We start from the raw sequence: 7,500 nt of genomic DNA, 5'->3' as shown, positions 1-7,500 counted from the left end.
ATTTGTTTTTTCTCCATTTGTCTCATAAAAGAAGTTTAGGTAAAAAATTAGAATGATATAGCTGCTGAACACAAGTCATCAACCTGAGACCTGTGGTGATATTTTGTATGACTGGTTGTTTAACCTGCCGTCAAGTATAGGTATTGTTTTCTCCTTTTTTTGTATAAATAAAAGACAAAAATCTTTATATTTGTTCACTTTTTTATGGGAAGTCATCTGTCCTTCAGTCTTCTGTGGTTTTGTAAGGGAACTAGAAGAAGCCCATGAAAATCATAATAAAAAGGGCATTATCATGTAGGTATGTCTTTGTATGGAAGATATCATAGTAATACCCATACAGCTTATACCTATCTGAACTTGAAGCTTGGGACTCTACACTAAGTGATGTCACTAGATGCAATAATATCCCATTCTTACCAGAACTTAGTGTGTAGAATGCCATGTCACTACCAGTGCTGTTTCATTTTTTTTTTTTTCTTTTTGTCTTGTTATATGCACTTTATTATCCAGTGTCAGAGATCATTACCTGTGTGTGCATAAAATATATTTTATTTTACCTGATTTCATTTCATTCTTAAGTAACTGAGATATTTGCAAAACAAATTATTTATAAGCTCATTGTGATGTCACTAGATGCAATAATAATCACTCATGCCAGAACTAGTATGTAGGACATCATGTCATATTCCATGCTTTACACCTTATCATGCTTGACATTATACTCTTATTTGTTAAGTAGTTGAGTTTACAAACTGTGTGCTTATGTTTACACATGTATGTTTGTGTGTTGATGTTTTTATTGCATAAGGCAGTATTCTTCTTTTAAGCACACTACAAGTAATTTAATGTTGAAGTATCATATTTTCAAGTTAGAAAATTATTGCTTAATAAGTTATTTATGTTTATAATTTTACAAACATGCCTAACTTGATATGAAAATATATTAAACTTTCTATAAAGTAAATGGTTTATCATTAACACACTGATGCAGTCTGCGAAGTGACAAAGAAAAGGGTTATATATTCCATGCTGATTTTGATACTAGTAAACATACTGATATTAGAAATACAGCTCATTAACATGTGAATTGCAATAACATGGCAGATAATTATAGACACCAGGTGATGCCTCAATGCATCATGAATCTATGGCTCATTTATCAAGATGGGGTCTCTTCTACATCCCAAACAGTCATCCAGGCACAAAGCAGTTTACTAAATTATGCCTGTCCTTGTCCAGCTTTATCAGTTATTACTGGGTAAATATGTAACTATACAAAGACAATCTTGATAGTTTTCCTAAGGACACTGAAAGTGTAAGGAGCTCATAACCATCTTATGTTCAAGTAAATTTACTGGCCTACTCTACTATTATTATATTAACTACACTTACTCTCAACAAAAACTCCTGATTGTTTCAAATAATCATCACTTTAAAATATCAGTGGACAGCTTTGTCGACAGATACAAAATTTAGCTTTGATATGAACAGCCATACCATTAACTCTTTTAGTATGAAAAAGGGAAAAAAATGTATGAATATTTTAGTTATATATCTTTCATTGTGGTCATATGATACTTAAAATGAGTTGACAAATACTCCTTGAGGCCAGCCCTCAAGCCTTATGAGCCCCCCCCCACCCCCATGGACCCTTTGGATATAGTTTTCATTACTCACAGGTGAGAGAAGGGTGTAAAGACCAGGTAATGAAAGTTACAAGGTGGGCTGTTCAGTAATGGAAATTGTGGCATGAGTCCCTATATCCAGTTCTATAATTTTTTAATGCTAAGCTGGGACTCCTCCCATCATTTTCCTATACTATAGATGAAAGTTGGGAATCTAAAGATCATATTGTATGGTTGTTTGTTCAAGATGATTATGGTTTAAGCCTCTTTTTTTGTAGAAAATATTATTTCAAAAAGATTATACTTGCTAGGTTTAATTTTTTGTAGAAAAATACATTAAAGCCTCTTTTTTAGAAAACATAGAAAACATTGTTTTGTGACACATCTATTTATACTTAATCTTAACTACTTCCAGAAATTCTGATTTTAATTACAGCCATTTAAATCAAGAGTTAATTTTTAAAAATAACAAGAGCAATAGTTTTTTTCTAATTCATCTGAAATCACATAATTTTGGTTATTTAAAGTATTCCTAGTTCCAGTATTACTCATATTAACAGCAAAGTGTGCACTCATGATTAAAACAGAAACACAACTTCTGATGAATGGGAATTCCACTGTTAAATGCATGGAATGGTAACAATTTTGGCTAAAATACATACTGAATATCCTTATCTATCCATTACATTAATTCTCCTGGTTAGTGATTTCTTTGCTGCACTACTTTTAGACTTGTGCTGAATAGTAAGAACTATAGAGCCACACAGTAACTCAGTCAGGATATTTCCTAAACATAACATGGTCAAATCAGAGATGATTGTATACACAGCCCAAAGGCTTTCTGTCTAAGTAGCATGTTAGATTACACTCTGTTCAGGGAGAAATGGTTGACCTGTGGCTGCTGAACAGGTTGAGACTTGTTATAACCATGAATATGATGTAACGTGATGTCATTTATATCTTAAACAAATGCATTTCATATACAAATATCAATATCCTTTTTTATAATCATTAGTATAAAGAAAAAAAGTTTAACTGATTGATTGAATTTTCTTAACAAGAAAATCTACAACCTAACAACCTCTCTCACTGCCCTACTTAAGGCATTGTACTAGATTCTGGCTCAGAACTGGGCCATCTAATTCCTTGAGATGGAACACCACTTTGCCAGAATTACAGACCAAGGAATAATTTTATCTAAGAAATCTATTTTATCCCACAAGCTTATAAATTCCAGGAAATCTCTTTCTCCTGTTTATGATGGCCCATAATCATGTTGACAAATGTAGAAGAGGTATGAATGAGAATGAATATCTATCAGTCTCATATATGGAAATTAAAAGTTATTAATCCTTAATGTGTATATAAACCCACTGCTATCGGGAAAATGTGATGTTCACTGTAGTATTGGTTTGTGAACATTATTTACACACACATGGCTCAGCAAGAGCTTTGCCATCAAGGAGTCAATACAAAGTCTGTGCCCTCTCCGGATTTTTTGCTTTCCTCGAGTATTTTGGATTTTTTCTTTTTCTTTAAATGCTATTAATACTGATATTTCATTACTATTGTTACTGACATTAAGATAATTAACAATCCTAATTGGAACATAAAATAAAATATTTAAGAAAATCAAAGAAAAGAGTAAATAAGTGAGATAGGTGGACTATTGATTAACTGATTGGTGACTCAACCCTTGTGGAGCATCAGACTATACAAGTTTTTCTATCTTTGCCTCATATCACAGTTCTTCAGTCAAAAACTTATATTCTAACTCATAACTAACATTGTACTCTACATATAACTTTATAGTATAAGCTTAGGGCATAATTATTTAGTATTCTCAGGAGGAAAAACAAGAAAAAGGTTTTGATCTGTCTGATGAGGAACTCTTAACGAGTTTGAAATAGTACCATTCATTTCACTTCTTATTGTAGCTCTTTCTCTTTTCACCTAATATTCATGCCCAGCAAACATAATTTTGCATTTTTTTCTTTACCTTATGCACACATGCTTAGTCTTCAAGGAGTCAATTACCAGGCCTGCCTGGCTTCACCCTTTTACCTCATTATCATAATTTTTATCATTACTACTGATTATTGATGATGATGTGATGTGATGGTGATGTGATAATAACAACAACAATGACGACAAGGACAAAAACAACAATAATAATGAGAAAAAGAGCATTTATAATAATATTAACCCATACGATCCGGATAACGTTACAGACCCATTATGGAAAAATCTGGGTTGAGGGCCAGGTGACATGAACATGCTATCATCGGGCAAAATGGCAGCGGGCCGGGTTATGCCAACTTGTTGTCATGCATGAAGAGCAGGGTGATTGAAAAGACTCACCAAAAGAGTGAACAAACCTCTTGGAGTGTGATTTGACTCATTTAGCGCTTAGAAGGGGGCTTTAGCATTATTCCCATCAATAAACAAATGTGGCATGTAACATTCAAAAGCTGTGATTGTAAGAGTGCTGTCTCAAGGAAGGACATCATTTCCTTGCTGTGCAACCTATTCCTGGTTGCTGTGATCGGTGGCTATGTTGTATTACGGAAAATAGAAATAAGAAAGAAAGAAAAAAAAAAAGATACATGACAACTAACCAAATGTTCAAAACTTTTTTTTCTTGCAACGAGTTATTTACTACACAGAGATGATATGGAGTCTGTGCTAGGAAAATAAGCTATTACTATCTGGATAAAGCAAATCAAAAGGCAAATATGGACATTGGAAAATGGCAAAAAGTCCTAAAAAAGTTTACACAAAAGTAATTTTACAAACAGCTCATGGGTTTTCGTGGGCACCAAGCCTACGAACCACACGCCCAGGATGTTGGCTACTTACATAACTCACTGCCCAAATTTTCAGCACCATGATTCCGTGACGCAACCGGATTCAACAGGTTAAAAATTATGGTATCATTAATGTTTAATGTTTAATGTTTTTCCTAAAATTCACAAAATGTGGTAAAGGAGGCGAGGTCACATAAGCCTTGTAACTGACAGTCTGGTGAACTAAGCATTTGTGTTGATGCAATCTGTATAATAATAATGATTAAGATAATCAAAATAACAAAATTGACGATAATGATGATGATGATTATGATAAATAATGATGATGATACATGATGTGATGATAAATGATGATGATAACTGATGATGACAATAATGATGATGATGATGATGACGACAATAATGAAAATGATAACAATAATAATAATAATGATGATAATTATAATAATAATAATAGTCATAATAATAATAATAATAATAATAATAATAATAATAATAATAATAATAATAATAATAATAATAATAATAATAATAATAATAATAATAATAATAATAATAATAATAATAATAATAATAATAATAATAATAATAATAATAATAATAATAATAATAAGTATAATAATAATAAGTATAATAATAATAAGCATAATAATAATAAGCATAATAATAATAAGTATAATAATAATAAGTATAATAATAATAAGCATAATAATAATAAGCATAATAATAATAAGCATAACAATAATAAGCATAATAATAATAAGCATAATAATAATAAGCATAATAATAATAAGCATAATAATAATAAGCATAATAATAATAAGTATAATAATAATAAGTATAATAATAATAAGTATAATAATAATAAGTATAATAATAATAAGTATAATAATAATAAGTATAATAATAATAAGTATAATAATAATAAGTATAATAATAATAAGTATAATAATAATGTATAATAAAATAATAATAAAATAATAATAAAATAATAATAAAATAAAATAATAATAAAATAATAATAAAATAATAAAACATTAATAAAAAAATAATAAAATAATAATAAAATAATAAAAAAATAATAAAATAACTAATAATAAAATAATAAGAAAATAATAATAAAATAATAATAACAACAATAACAATAACAACAATAACAATAACAATAACAATAACAATATAATAAAATAATAATAAAACATTAATAAAATAATTATAATAATAATAATAACAATAATAACAATAATAATAATAATAATAAAAGGGTTGAAACAAATAAATGTGCTACACATCTAAGGTCTTATGGTATCATGGTAATATGGGGAGTAGAGTGAAAATAATAACAAAAACTACAATAATAATCACAACAATAACAACAAAACTACAACAAAAGCCATATGTTTTGGTGTATCTTCCCATTCTCTCTTTAAAATACATATAAAAAAAAAAGAATAAAAGCACAAATTTAATAGACAACTTTATTTGCATTGATGCGTACAAAAATATGATTTCAATCAGAAATATGACCAGAAAGCAAATATATGACTTGCAAAGACAAAAGTAACTGTTTGGTAATGCCCAACAACCAACAACGAACCAAGTACCTCTGTTCATGCACACATCCCATGAAGCTCCACAAAAATTCTGAAAGATTCTTTTTCAACCCATGTAATGAAAGTTACAACTATTAACTGATTCTTCTATAACTCATCACCATTACATATTAAGGAATAAAATAAATGAGTCTTACAGTAAATACAGAGACAGCAAATGTGTCCACTGGAATGAAGAGCAAGACGTCAATCAAACTGTAGAGCATAAGCGTATACTAGTCTATTGAAAAGTGGATGTTTGTTTTACATGAACGATGAACACTGGATCCGTTAAGAATGAAATCTTCTATTCCTTCCTCTCTGTTAACCAGCTTGGAAATCTCACTGATTTATAGATATCATGAGAGTCAATCCAGCTAAACTTAAACTTTAAGCAAATTTGAAACAAGTACAAGAAGAAAAAAGTAAAATGTAAAAGAAAATATGCATTTTCTCAACTAAAACCAAATAAAAAAGAAATGTTCTGTCTGTGGTAAATATTTTATACCAAATAAAAGCCACGTTTTAATAACTCAACACATTTAGGTGTTTTAACAATTTGAAAGTGGGTACAAAATATTGTTCAGAGAACAACCAAAATTCATTAAGATTGTAAAATCTTTAAGCCTTAAGGATATGTCTGTTTGGATTAATCAAAAGTAGTTCAAAATTTGTAAAAATCTTTAAATACTCTTAATTTCAGCTAAAACAGCGATAATACAGAGATAATAATAGCAATGAAACAAGAAATATGAACAGTATGTGGAGGAATCCTGAGTAAATAGCAGAGTACTTTAAATGATAGAAGTTGGTAACAAATACATACTTCATAAACATTTTAGCATAATTAATATTGAAATAGTTATTTCTAAAGATCACATGTAATTCCTCTGTTTTCCAATATAATATAACCCATGTACATGATGACATTTATATGTACTTAAAATAACACTGTAAAACAACTATAAAACATCCTTGGCTTATTCATGGTATATTTATGAGCTGCTGAAAAGATTTTACAATCTTAAAACACGAGAATTATCTTATTACCCATTACATGATGAATTTCATGCTTTGTGGAAAGCACAATTTATCATTTCAAACTAAACATTATCACTTTAAAGGATTCTTACACTGAATAAAAGGAATTATTGCCTGAAAGTTCCAGGCTTTGATGTTGCTGACTTTCCCTCAGCGTGGGACAGAATAAAATTTCTGTATCTGGAAAAGAAAATCATATATTAAAACTAATAATATCTTTTTCACAAACATATACATATTATTAAAACCTTTTTTTCTTCAACCAAATGAATCAAATTGGTCCTGTATGGAAGATATGATTCAAAATAAAAGTTTAGAAGCTTAACAAAGTTAGCATACAGACTGAACTAATGAATATCCGATACCCTACGTAAGTACATAGAGTTCATTGTGACAAATAAAAAAGAGGTATAAATGAGAATGAACGAAGCTGAT

General features: G+C 29.2%; 2 protein-coding genes across 16 annotated transcripts in view; one reads left to right on the top strand and one right to left on the bottom strand.

The window, feature by feature from the left end:
• The window catches only part of LOC113808605 (monocarboxylate transporter 12), a 105,713-nt gene extending 104,749 nt beyond the window's left edge, over positions 1–964 (top strand). For all 13 annotated transcript variants that reach the window (XM_070128994.1, XM_070128995.1, XM_070129000.1 and 10 more), the window contains one exon: positions 1–964. This exon is cut by the window's left edge and continues 2,462 nt beyond it. The gene's annotated coding sequence lies outside the window, so the exon portion shown is untranslated.
• Positions 965–5,896: 4,932 nt separating this feature from the next.
• Positions 5,897–7,500, bottom strand: part of LOC113808600 (c-Myc-binding protein) — a 13,270-nt gene continuing 11,666 nt past the window's right edge. For all 3 annotated transcript variants that reach the window (XM_070129002.1, XM_070129004.1, XM_070129005.1), the window contains one exon: positions 5,897–7,245. The gene's annotated coding sequence lies outside the window, so the exon portion shown is untranslated. The remainder of the gene's footprint in view (positions 7,246–7,500) is intronic.

Source organism: Penaeus vannamei, chromosome 13 (genome assembly GCF_042767895.1).
Source record: "Penaeus vannamei isolate JL-2024 chromosome 13, ASM4276789v1, whole genome shotgun sequence".
NCBI classification, from domain to species: domain Eukaryota; kingdom Metazoa; phylum Arthropoda; class Malacostraca; order Decapoda; family Penaeidae; genus Penaeus; species Penaeus vannamei.
This window is presented reverse-complemented; position numbering and strand designations above follow the sequence as displayed.